Source organism: Jatropha curcas, chromosome 3 (genome assembly GCF_041381405.1).
Source record: "Jatropha curcas cultivar XTBG-Jc1 chromosome 3, XTBG_Jcur_1.0, whole genome shotgun sequence".
In the NCBI taxonomy this organism is placed as follows: domain Eukaryota; kingdom Viridiplantae; phylum Streptophyta; class Magnoliopsida; order Malpighiales; family Euphorbiaceae; genus Jatropha; species Jatropha curcas.
The window spans coordinates 12817838-12831994 of record NC_143153.1 but is presented as its reverse complement, the minus strand read 5'-3'; positions in this window follow the sequence as shown (position 1 = coordinate 12831994).

Genomic DNA, 14157 nt, shown 5'->3' with positions numbered 1-14157 from the left:
CAAAATGTTGATTTTGAGGCTTTTAGCCAAAAGAATTTAATTTGGGCTTATTCTTGCCAAAAGATTGATTTTTAAGGCATTTGTGCCAAAACGGATTGTTTTAAGGCTTTTAAAGCCAAAATATTGGTTTAGGCAATTAATTTGCCAAATGACGCTAATTGGGCGATTGTCGCCAAAGTTGATTGATTTAAGGCAGTTTATTTGCCAAAAAATTGTTTGAAGGCTTTTAGCCAAAGAAATTTAATTTAAGCGATTTGTCGCTACAACAAGGTCAATCTTCACCTATAGGCAATTTGTTTGCCTAAAGTGATTAATTAAAGGCTTTTAGCCAAATTTTTGATTTAAGCGATTTGTCGTTTTAAAAAGATTAATTTTCACTTATAGGCAATTTGTTTGCCTAAAGTGATTAATTAAATTGAATTATAGGCAATTTATTGCCATAATAAGAAAAAGTGTTTAATTAGGGCCCTTTAGTCACAATTATTGATTAATTAGACTTAAGCCAAAACTTGTTCGAAATAAAGGCAATTTCACCATAGTTATTGATTAACTAGGCTTCTAGCCAATATTGTCGAATTTAAGCTTTAATACCACGATCATTAATTAACCGGGCATTTAGCTTAAATTTATTTAATTGAGGCAATTTATTTGCCTAGTTAATGGTATGAATGCATTTATGCAGTTATAGAATTTAAGAGGAGTAGAAAAGAAGCATGCATGAAATGCTAAAATTAAAAAAGACAGAGTTTAGTTTTGTGTACCTGATTTAGTCGACGGCCACTTCTTAACTCCAGGTTAAGCTCCTCGTTAAGGGAAATTAATTAATTTAATTTTAATGACCACTTAACAAAGAAAGAAAGCAATAAAAGCTAAATTAAAATGCGAAAAAGCAGTAAAGAATCGCAAGGAGCGAGAGGGAGAAGGAGCGTCCGTCAACACAGACTGAGTGAGTCAAAAAAGGAGGCCCGAGGCCTGTATTTATAGGCACAAAATAACGGACTGTTTTCGGTGGCCGGGTCGCCGGCCCGGCGGCCGGGCCGCCGGGTCTCGGCGGCCTTCCCGGCGGCTGGGCCGCCGGGACGGGCCGCCGACTTGGCGACCTTCCCGGCGGCTGGGCCGCCGGGTCGGCGGCCTGCCCGGCGGCCTGCCCGGCGGCTGGGCCGCCGGGATGGGCCGCCGGCTCGGCGGCTGGCTCAGGTGGCTGAGCCACCGGGGCAGGCAGGTTCACTCCGGGGGATTTTCCGGGAGTTCCGGACCTCCAAAAAATATTCCGGAACCAGTTCCGTGATCCTCGTAATTTTCCGGACGTTTCAAGTACCATATTGGCATACTTCCGGTGAATTTTCCGAAAGGCCTCCGGTCCGGCCGGACTGTTCGCAGTCCGAAAAAAACAGGCTTTTGAGCCTCAAAAAATTTGAGTGATAAGAGCCTTTAAGGGCGGCCGCCACCGCCGCGGCCGGGAAAACCGGCTTTTTCGAGTCTCAAAATTTGAGTATTCACACAGCTGTTCTTGTGTGAACAGTTGCGTGACGCAACTGTTCGAGGCGCCAGAAACCCTAGCTTGCCTTGAACCTTAGAATTGACCCCTTTTAGTTGTGTTAGGCCTTGATTTGATGATACTTTCTTGTTAGTACTCGTAGGCGACTTGATTTTGCCCTGAAAATTGCATGAGAACAACACAAACGTAGTGAAATTAGGTCGAAATTGAAACACTGCGTACCTTCGACAGTCGCGTCACGCAGCTATTCTTTGGAAGAACAGTTGCGTGACGCTACTGTTCGCCAATGTGTAATAGTCTTAAACAGTTGCGTGACGCAGCTGGCGAGATGCGTGGCGCGGCTTTGTGGTTGCGGGACGCGTCCGTTCTTGGGGCCACTTATTTTGAACAGTTGCGTGGCGCAGCTGTGGGGTAGCGTGGCGCGAGTACTGAAGTGCCCTACGCAGCTGTGCTTCTGAATGCGCAACTGGTGTAAAGCTGCGTGGCGCGACTCTGTAGACGCGTGACGCGACTTTGGAGTTGCGTGACGCAGCTATGGTTCAAACCAAAACTTGGGTTTTTATTATTTTTTTTTTCCTGTCATAGAAGAAAATGAATAATTGTTAGTCATATACTTATTGAAATTGAAATTTTCTTATAGGTGAATCTGGGCAAGGCCCGTTCAGGTGGATCAGCCACTGATGCTTCTGCCTTCTGGGACTTATTGGACCCTCCTATGCGAGCCCGGGTAGTCGCTGCAGGCTTCGGGGATTACGCTGCAGGATTGCACCGCACACAGCCTCGTTTCCCGCCCGCTATGCGATACGCATTGATGAAGCGGTGGAACGATTGCACTCACACCTTCATTTTTGGGTTTGGAGAGATGACCCTCACGCCCATAGACTATGCTGCCATCACCGGCCTTCGCTTCACTGGCCCGGTTCCTCCACTAGACGCTCGGTATCAGACGGCTGCTATCGGAGCTCAACTAGTCCGTTCCCTACTCGGTGTTACGACACAGACCCGATACACTGTGCAGGGGTGCATGTCTTATGAGATGGTCTTCAGGTTCTGGGCCGAGAGGATCAGGACCCGCTTGGAGGCTTGGAGGGAGTTGCTGGAGGAGGCCCGACCTGCTGCTCCTGCATATACTAGGGAGGAGAGGGACCAGGCTGCTCGGTCCTTCCTACTCTACATTATCTCGTCCCAGCTGCTATGCACCTCCCAGAATAAGGGAGATCCGGCGGTGCTGGCATGTCTGCGAGACTTGAGCCAGGTCGGGTCCTTCGACTGGGCCACACTTGGTTTGGCTCATCTCTACCACGGTCTGGATGTCTGGACTCGTGGTAGCGGTGAGTCAAACTGGCTGTTCATCCGGCCTTTGGAGGTAACGTTCTTTCACTCTTTACCTTTTACTTCTCGTTCTGAACTGTTCAGCTTACTGATACCGTTACTTCTTCTGTTGCAGGTATGGTCCTACGAGTACTGCATCTACCCCGGGGGTCCGAGTGGCGACTCTCCTGTCGAGTCCAGGAGGATTTCTCGCTATCTGGCCCACTGCCATCACACTTATGCCAGTGGCGAGGATCCCGAGTACTGGCGGAGCTTCCTTAACGACCAGGAGCTGTCCGATGTAAGTACACAGATACTCTGAACATTTAGCTTATCTTCTTTCTCAATATACAACAAATACTGATTTCTTATTCTTTTGTAGTTGTCCCTGACTCCATGGGACTGCGAGGCCTGGAGGACCTACCCGGGCCGGGAGGTGGCTGAGTTGCATACCCGGTTGAGGCTGCTGATGCGAGGATCCTGGGCTGACCGCTATTTTCTTGGAGAGAGAGTCTTTGACACTCCGATAGCTCCATCACAGCGGTGGGTACCTCATGCCCCTCCTCGGCATATGTGTCTACTGGAGGGCTTGACCCGGAAGGACCTGGAGGTAGAGTACAGAGGCTTCTCGGCGAACGATTTCCTGTCCGCCGGCGACTTCCCCTCTTACTTTGCCTCTCGGATGCAGGCGCGGCTTCCCGAGGTCCTCGAGTACACCCAGGTAACTCATCTGATCTTCTGCCTTATTTACTGTTATTACTATTTTCACTGTTTCAAACCACTGATGTCATTATTTGTTCTGTAACCTAATGCAGGAGCGGAAGACGCACAAGACTGCGGCTCACTACCGGGCTGAGGCAACGGCTGAGGCCGGTGGTGCGGCGGCTCCGACTGGACCGGCCGGTGTAGTACTGGGCGACGTCCCGTTCCCGCCGGGCATGGAGGTGGTGTTGGATCCTGGCCTTGGCTTGGGATCTGGCATCGTTATTCCTACTGATCTTCGGCAGGCTCCTCCTCCGGTGCAGTTGGACCCTGAGCACACTACACATGTAAGTTATAAACCGAATTTACAAAGTTAAGAGCATTGTACCTGAGTAATCTTTTTTAATGGATTTTTATCATTTGCAGGTGCCGGCCCAGAGGTACCAGGAGATCTGCCAGCGATTCGGGTTTGCCCGATCCTACATCGGCCGGCTTTACTCCGAGCGGCATGAGCTGGTATGAATTTTACACATGTCTACCCCTTTTTTTTGCTTCTTATTATTTGGTGAACTTTCTTACAAATTTCTGCTTTTACAGGAGCTGGAGAATGGGAGGTTGCGGAGGCATCAGTCCCATCAGTCCAGTGCCGTGAGCCGGCTTCAGGCAGAGGTGGAGCGGCTTCGGACGAGATTGGAAGTGGAGGGGATCCCTCTAGATTCTTCTGATGAGGATGAGGATGGTTCTTCTTCCGATGGCGCGCCACCGTCTCCACCCCATCCGACTGTTGCTGGTCCGAGCCGCAGGCGACGGTAGTCCTACTCCACGTCTCCTCCATTTTTGGATATCTTTTGAACATTTTGAACATTTAGCTGTGTTTTATTATTTATTTATTTTTGAACAGTTGTACAGTTATATCATTATTTTTATGATATTATTTATATTTTCACAACTTTTATTTTTATTACTTTATCACAAGTGTTTATGTTTTACAACTGTGAAGTCTTATTCCTGCAAAAACAAAACAACACAAAATAATGGTGCCCCATTTATTCTCAAAACGGTTCACCTTGTTAGCAGCCAGCAGACTAATTTATTGTGAATGAATAAATAAAATAAAATGGAATAAATAAATAGATAAAGAATAAAATAATGAACCCAAAATGACAAAATCAATTCATAAACAGGAGTGGATCGTAGTACTTACCTGATAGGGCGGTTAATGCGGTCATAAAGATCAACTTCTTTATTGTACAAACCGTCCTTATTTATCAATGCGAGTTTAAATGTTTACCAACCCGAGCGGTCCATACTTAACTGTTCTTCCAACTACCTCTGACGGTGGTTATTATGTCGGACATTGACAATGGTTCGTTCATTGGTCGCTTTATCCTTCTACAAATGGGGTTTCTTTCCACCTTTCTTTCACATCCAGGATTCAAAGCAAACCCGTTTCTTAAATAACCTTTTTCATGGCTTTCCGACACCAAGTCTCAACTTTCGTCCAGTCCATTCCTGATGATCTATGGGGAGTTTCTCCTATGAACCAACTCGCCTGGTTGAAATACTTCAAAGATTTGAAGCCTGATTATGGTTTCCTTTCTTGGCTCGTTGCTCATTTTAATCCTAGCACCATGGTTTTCCGGTTTGAAGACTCTGAAGTAACTCCGACTTATGAGGAAATGTGTGCTGTAATGGACCATCATCCTGAACACAATGAAACTCCTGCCTTGCCCCCAGGTCCTAGGTATAATCTAACTGAGATCATGGCCCTGTGTCCGGTTTACCTTCCTGATGGCATAAACGTGGATCAAGGTCTTCCCTTGGAACCTTTCTTGAACAAGGTTTCGTCCACTAATCTAGATCTTCCTTGGATTCGAGCTTGCTGCTTCTTGCTACTGAATGTGTATGCCATGAAGAACCGTCAACCCGGAGTTGGAGATTTTCGACTTCTGACCGTTGTTCGTGACATGCAATTGTACCATCGTACTGTCTATATGATGATCATGGGAGAGACAATGTGTTGGGCTAGAGATATTGCCCTTCACATTACCAGCTTCAATGTTCATCACCGCGGTTGTCCATTGCTATTGCAAGCCTGGGCTCTGCACAAATTAAGCCTGATTCCTCCTGTTCCAGCTCGCTTGATTCCGACCTACGGGGCTGCCATTTTTCAATCTCGGTCTCGGAGACGCTTCGATTTTGGTGGTAACCCTACCATTCGGTGGACTTGTCCTTGGTGGAGGATTAGACTAGTCATGACTGGGAGTATGAATCTCAACTATGTGTTGTATGCCAGTCTAGACCGTTCCATGGCCTATTTCCCTGATAGGATCAGCCGTCAGTATGGGATGATACAGCGTGTTCCTAGAGTCCATAACTTCGAGAGCGGTTTGATAACACCACATCTGTTGACCAATGTGGCTGATCGTTGGCGATATCGAAACATTGTATATCTAGATGAAGGAACGATGCAGGACACCGTGACACCCGCATATGCCAACTGGTTCTTTGCCCCATGATGATACCATGCCCTGTGAAAATTGGCCTTTGCTGATAGGCCTCATTAGAATAAATTGTTATTTGTTGTTTTTTTTTTCTTTTGTACTTAAGCCATGAGCTTTTATCTAAATGTATCTGCTCTCCTTTTAATCAATGGTCTTGACGATTCTGTCCTTATTAATTCCTGCTTTCTGCATATGTAAATCAATAACAGACAACAAACTTTTTCTTTCGAAATTATTTGTTGTGTTAGTCATTTGGGCCTCCTGCCCTTGGGTTAATAAATGAAAGCTCATAAAGAAAAGATTATTCTACAATGACAAAAAGCTTGCGCTTGAAAACAACAAAGAATGGAGTGATTGCTCTATTACCTGTACAAATCAGACAAAAATAACAAATGTAACTCCTTTTATGTATGCATGAACTTATGCAAGTGTAAAGGTTTATTCATGGTTTTATTGATCCTTCCAGGGAAATCACTGAGAAAATGGTGTTCGTCCCTCTGATCAACGTCTTAAAAGAGTTCATTGTTTAGGCGGGGCCAACAGCCAGGACATTTCAAATCAAATGAGTCGATCTTTAATCAAATAAGCAGAGAGGAAGGTCTTGCATTCTTTGACCATAACCCCGGAACAAAAAGAAAAATTTTGAAGTTCAAATCTTTTATTAACCTTACCCTTTTTTTTTAACATTATACAAAAGTAGAGAAAATTTATTCTAATACAATGGTCATTTGCTCTAACTGCTTGATTTCCTATTCCCCTTCGAGTCAGGTTGATGGCGTTGAGCAACCAATCACTAATCTGTCACGAACGCATGGCATGAATTCTGCATTTAAGCTAAGCACCACGCGTTAATCCCGAGATTTTATTTTATTATTTTGCATTTTGCATTTTTTTTTATGCTCTAACTTTTGCCTAGGCCGCCCTTTCGGGTTTTCAACCTAGCGAGCTCATTTTTTGCCTAAGCCGCCCTTTCGGGTTTTCAACTTAGCTCACTCTTCTTCTTTTTTTTTTTTTTTTTTGAAATCATCATTTCAGACGTAGAACTTTTTCATTTGATCCTGATTGACGATTCGGCTGATGGGCTCTCCTTCCATAGTGACTAATTCGGCGGCGCCCTTAGGTAGCAGCTTCTGAATTCTGAACGGCCCATGCCAGTTGGGCTTGAACTTCCCCCCAGGATGATGTTGGGCTTCATGATCTAATAACCTGATCAACACTAAATCTCCATTTTTTAAAGACCTTGGATGCACTCGCTTGTTGTAGAAACGAGCAATCCTCCTTTTTCTCATCTGATCCTGGAATCGAGCGTTCAGTCTTCTTCCGTCTAAGAGTGCCAAATCTTCATATCTTTTCTTGACCCATTCTTCTTCGGTCAGACCATCTTCCACTAACACTCTGAGAGACTTCTTTTCGAGCTCTACCGGCAACACTGCCTCCATCCCGTATACCAACTCAAAGGGAGAAGCTCCATTTACTGACTTGAAAGTAGTGCGATGCCCCCAGAGCGCGAAAGGAAGTTTCTCAGCCCAGCTTCTGTACCTTTCACACATCTTTGACAGGATTCTTTTGACCTCCTTGTTCGCTGCTTCTACTGCACCATTAGCCTGAGGGCGATAAGGAGAAGAATGGTGATGTTCAACCTTATATCTATAAAGCAATTGGCCAACTTCTGCTTGAAAATGAGAACCATTATCTGTAACTATGTGATGGGGAACACCATAGCGACAGAAAATATTCTGTTCAATAAATCTTGCTACATGCTTGGCGGTTAGGATTTTATAAGATTGAGCTTCGATCCATCTAGAGAAGTAGTCAACTGCAACCAATATATACTGATGGCCGTTGGATGCTGCAGGTGAGATTTTGCCGATGACGTCTATGCCCCATGCAGAAAAAGGCCACGAAGGAGTTGTCGGATGGAGTTCAACAGCAGGTAAGTGGTTTTTATTATCATGGTATTGGCAATTGCAACGACGCACATACTGAACACAGTCGCCTTCCATCTGCATCCAAAAATGACCTTGCCTCATGATTTTTCTTGCTAAGCTCATGCCGCTTAGGTGAGTACCGCAAACTCCTTCATGAACTTTTCTCATAATGTCCTCTCCTTCTTTCTTACTCACACATCGTAGCTGTAACACCCCTTCCCAGTTCACCCGTTAACCCGAATGAACCGAGCCGAGACGCTACAATCTGGTTGAACTTTTGTCTTGTCATGCTGATACCATTCTGTATGCTAAATATGATCACAAAACACTCCCAATTAAACTTCAGACTTCCAACATCTCCAAATAATTATTATAACGCAATAACACTTTCTATATCTTTTCATAATTGTATAAATCCTCAATAACATTTAATATCTAGCAATTAATTTCATTCAGAATCTATATCAAGTTTTTCATGTCCTAATCATACCAACTATAGTAAATTATTTCATCTTAAATCATTTCATAAATATTATTCTTATCTCCAACTACTTACACCAAAATAATTACATGTTTCACTTATATTTACAATCACATAAGCTCTACAACAAAAGAATTATACATGCCATAAATCTTAATTATACATCTCTCAATCTACTATGACCAAATTAAGCACTTCTGCTTTGATAATACTCCTCAAGTCTTCAAGTAGCAACCACGATCTTCAACCTGCGCGTGATGAAAATCGACGCGCTGAGTATAAAAGTCAGTGGTGCTCATAATGCACATACTAAACAAAGTGCAATGGCAACTAACTTAAAATACCAATTTCATAAAGCATTGATACTCATAGAATCAGTAAATTTCAACATAAATGTCTCTTTATAGCAACGAATAAATTGCTAATTCATAAACCTCAATAATTTAGTTCTAATTATCTCATGACTCCTTTACATGAACCTTAACTCACACCTTATGATACTATCGTGATCTTACCTGCTATTACCTACTATTCATTATGCTGTGTGAATGAAATCAATAAACATGTATGAATACATAACATTATATTTCCATTGTCTTACTTGCTGTTCATTCTGTTGTACGACTGATGCACTTTAGTCACAGCATATAAGGTATGATTAACAACATTTCATAACTGTATGGCTCATTAAGAATTAAATAAATAAACTTGTAATCATATATAGCATGATACTTTCATAATCTTACCTGATGTTCTTTATGTTGTATGAACTCTGCAACTTTGATTAAACTCAGTGAATATCACAATGAATGAAGAAACATATAAGCACATACATATGTAGAACTAAACATTTACTCACATATGGAATGTAAGCACACATATCATGATACTTTCATTTTCCCTTAATGATCTTTCTTGTTGTTTAGTATACTGTATGATTATGCAATTTGTAGTCGATATAACTGTATAGCTCCATAAGGTTATAGTGAAACCGAAGTGATAAGAAAAACTGTATGAAACTGTATGCTTGGCTGCTATGGCCTGTATAATCATATCCACTCAACGGCCTGTAGCCGGAGTTCCAAACTGTATGGGGCGCAGATCTGCTATTCTATGTCGCGACATAGCCTTATCTACATGGTTTCTACCCAACCTCAATGGAGCTTAATATTAACATGTCAACAATGTAACACAATAACATATAAATGGTTGCATAACTGCATAATTCATCATGTTGATTTGATTTCACATCATCTAAATGCTTACATGTTGTTTTAATCCATGTTCTTATGTTATATTTTTGTTGTAGAATGATTGGATGCATATATGTTGAGCAAAGAAATGTAATTACATAGAAAAAGAAGTCAAAAAGAGTGTCAAAGCATCAGTCGCGAGCGCGACATGCCAAGTCGCGAGCGCGAGTTACACTGAAGAGGTAAGTCGCGAGCGCGTCTTCAAACCTCGCGAGCGCGAGAGGTGCAACCTGAGAGTCAGAGAGGTTTCTGGCTCAAATCGCGACCGCGCAACCTTAGTTGCGAGCGCGAGACCAAGTCGCGATCGCGCATATGGAAGTCGCGAGCGCGAGATGTGCCATTTGAGAGGCAGTGACTTTCTGGCCAAAGTCGCGAGTGCGCAGTGCAAAGTCGCGATCGCGTAGAATGAAAAATGGGAGTCAGAGAGGTTTAGGTGAAAGTCGCGAGCGCGCAGATGAAAGTCGCGACCGCGTAGAGTGCAAAATGAGAGTCAGTGACAAGTCGCGACCTCATTCATGCAATTCGCGCGCGCGGTTTCCAGCCTGCACAGTCTGTACTCTTTTGGCCATATCTCACAATATACAACTCCAAATTGAGTGATTCAAAAGCCCACGTAAAGCTAACACATAGACAAACAAGTAACTCTTCTATGACACTTCCTAATTCCATCATTTACTAAGGTCAAAATCAAGATGAAGTTGCTGGTAAAATTTCTAGCAAACTCTGTTTCCACTTCATATATTCATCCCCTGTTTTCACATCCTTCCCACTTCTTTCATTCAACAATAATCAACACATGATCTCATGAACAACACTCCATACAATTTTTCATGCAAAGAACATGGGAAATAACAAGAGATATAAAGCCTTGTTTTCAAAAAGCTGGGACTCTGTTTTAGCTTCTCTTTTTCTGCTGTCTTTGAACTTTCTGCTCCTATACACAAGAATTCTCATAACTCATCTCCAATATAACTAGATTAAAGAGTGAATAACATATAACCTCAAGGAATTATACTTACTTGGAGTGGACTTGATGCGTAACGTGCATGAAAAGTGCAAGGAAATGGAAGGGAAACGTAAGAAGAAAATGAAAAACGTGAAAATGGGAAAGTGAAAATGATAGAAACGGGTAGACTCTAGAAGAAGTGATTTGGCTGTGTAAACTCTCTAATTGGTACCTCAAGTGTACAAAGGCTACAACTTCATACCCAAGCTGTATGTTTTGATGCAAGCAAGTCCAAACTTTACATTCACATAAGTCCAAGTATACTCTCATTCTACCCCAACAAGGTTTGATTCAACCCAACTCAACTTACCTCTATGAAATGACTCAACTCAACTCACTAGGATGTTACAGTTCTACCCCCCTTAAAGAATTTCGTCCGCGAAATTCGTTTACATTAAACACTTACAACGCTCATAATAGTTTCCAACTCAGATTCTTCGTTAATCGGCTAGCACTCACTGGCCTTATGTTCTCCACATGATTCTCCCAAATGACCATCCAGACTAGCTAATCTATCCATTCCATATCAGCACTCAATCCAAAGACCTATATCTCGCCCATTCCAAACATATTAGCATACCATAAACATATCAGATCATATATATATCATATCATCATCTCATATACATATCAAGGCATTGCATTGCAGTAGCCTATTCACAGATTTGCATACAATAAATTCTCATAAAGCATGATGAGATTATAGAAACATATCCTGCGATCGTATAATTTATGTTCATAACTGTATGAATAATTTTATGTTGTCATGGTACTTAATTTCATCATGGTACTTCTTCTCATCCACTGTCATGCATATATACATATAGTCATACATGCATACTTGCAAATTCCAGTCAAGAAGAAAACAAAATGAAACCAAAGTTTCAAATGTCAATACATGAGAGTAATTGTACACAATCACAAAGTTATGCAAATCATGCAATGTGCCATATAGATTATCTCAACATGCCCATTTATCCATAATGATTAGGTAGCTGCATCCAAATAGAATTCACTAAGTGATAGCAATTCCACCTTTCTCTTTTTTTTTTTTTTTTTTTTTGAATCATAGATAGCTCACATAAATCCATAAATCATCTGTGACTTAGAAATACTTCTATTAATGATTAACCAATCATTTCTGTCTGAAGAATGATCACTCATAAAATCTTGAGCATTTTGGCTCAGAATTTATTCTTATGTGCACATAGTGAGATCAACACGAACCACAATTTGTACCTATTCATGAACTCTCAAAGGATAGTAAGTCCGATATTGTATATATATCTTCTGATGCATCTTTACTTCTATTTCCATCAAATCTTAATAACCATGATTCCTAATTTGTCACAAAACTCTGAATGACTATCGTCTCATTTTAATCATCCGACCTCATACTCCTTCACCTCTGTAATTGATGCTTTTCTAAATCTTAATCTATTCTCACTTACCTAATTTTCTTGGTATAACATCAATTCAATGGTTGGCCAACTATCTCTCCATGGCCAATGTCATTCATCATTTCACTTAATCAGTATGATCCAATATTTATATAACATCATTATCTTCATTTGGTGTTTAGGAGTTGTTTACCTTTTTCCTCGGATCATAGACTCTCTCAATAAACACAACTCCTTATGTATCACTTACATAACATCTAACATTCAACAAATATTTTAAACCTCAAAATTTAAATCTTGTTCAATATAATTCACACTTATACCATATTAACCCTCAAGGTGCTACAACTCATATAGTTTCAATACTAGGCTCATCAAGAGTTAAATAATTGATGTCATCCTAGAAATCACCATACTTTTCTTATAACCATAGTACATTATATGATTCCTGATAGTCATACATTTGCAAAATAGCTGTTGAACACCACAATCTACTTGATTCTACCAAATCGTAAGTAGTTCTCATACATATAAATCACTTCTCATAAATGACTTGAAATAATGACAGTAGTTCTTATGAAAAATACTCATCACCCATTCTAGCCAACAAATCATAACTACACCAATGAATATATGTATATGTGTATTCTAGCCAACAAAAGGCTTATCTCAATAGTCATAATAGATTCCATTAACCACAATCAGGTAAATTTCATCAAATATATATATTAAAATCCATACTCTACTTAAATAGATTCTAATGTCCTTAAATCCGAATCAGTTTGTTTTCTTATACTAGCAACTCATCCTCAACGTACTCCTTCCATAGGCACATGTACACACATTCATGCATTTTATGCATGCATTTCACATTCACATCATTTCACCTTTATACTCGTAATCATGCATAACTTAATATAGCTTTGTGCATACACAACCATACAAGGTTACACTACATCTTGCATCTGTATATACATATATGTTATTTTCATGTTTAAGTCATAAACCAATATACTTCATAGCTCATGAACAAACATTTTTACAAATCATTCATGCTATCACAATCATGGATAAAAATCAGTTTCAAAATACATCTCATAATACTGATAACATGTAGAACTCATACCAACTCACGAAAGTACACAAACCCCTAATGCCTCAATAATATTTACATCGACTTCCCTGTCTACTATTTTCTAAGCATATCCTCCATGAACAGTGATCTAAAGGATATAACCAGTAATCACCAATAGGAACCTCAATTTATACTCCGCTTACCACGACACTATTCTCTAATGGCTGGTTGTTTCCAATCAAACCAATATGGCATGTCTTTAACTTAAATTACTCATACTCTCACTGTATGTCTTTAACCTACATAGATACACCTATCGTCCGAGAACCGCCTAAACCTAGGCTCTGATACCAAAAATTGTAACACCCCTTCCCGGTTCACCCGTTAACCCGAATGAACCGAGCCGAGACGCTACAATCTGGTTGAACTTTTGTCTTGTCATGCTGATACCATTCTGTATGCTAAATATGATTACAAAACACTCCCAATTAAACTTCAGACTTCCAACATCTCTAAATAATTATTATAACGCAATAACACTTTCTATATCTTTTCATAATTGTATAAATCCTCAATAGCATTTAATATCTAGCAATTAATTTCATTCAGAATCTATATCAAGTTTTTCATGTCCTAATCATACCAAATATAGTAAATTATTTCATCTTAAATCATTTCATAAATATTATTCTTATCTCCAACTACTTACACCAAAATAATTACATGTTTCACTTATATTTACAATCACATAAGCTCTACAACAAAAGAATTATACATGCCATAAATCTTAATTATACATCTCTCAATCTACTATGACCAAATTAAGCACTTCTGCTTTGATAATACTCCTCAAGTCTTCAAGTAGCAACCACGATCTTCAACCTGCGCGTGATGAAAATCGACGCGCTGAGTATAAAAGTCAGTGGTGCTCATAATGCACATACTAAACAAAGTGCAATGGCAACTAACTTAAAATACCAATTTCATAAAGCATTGATA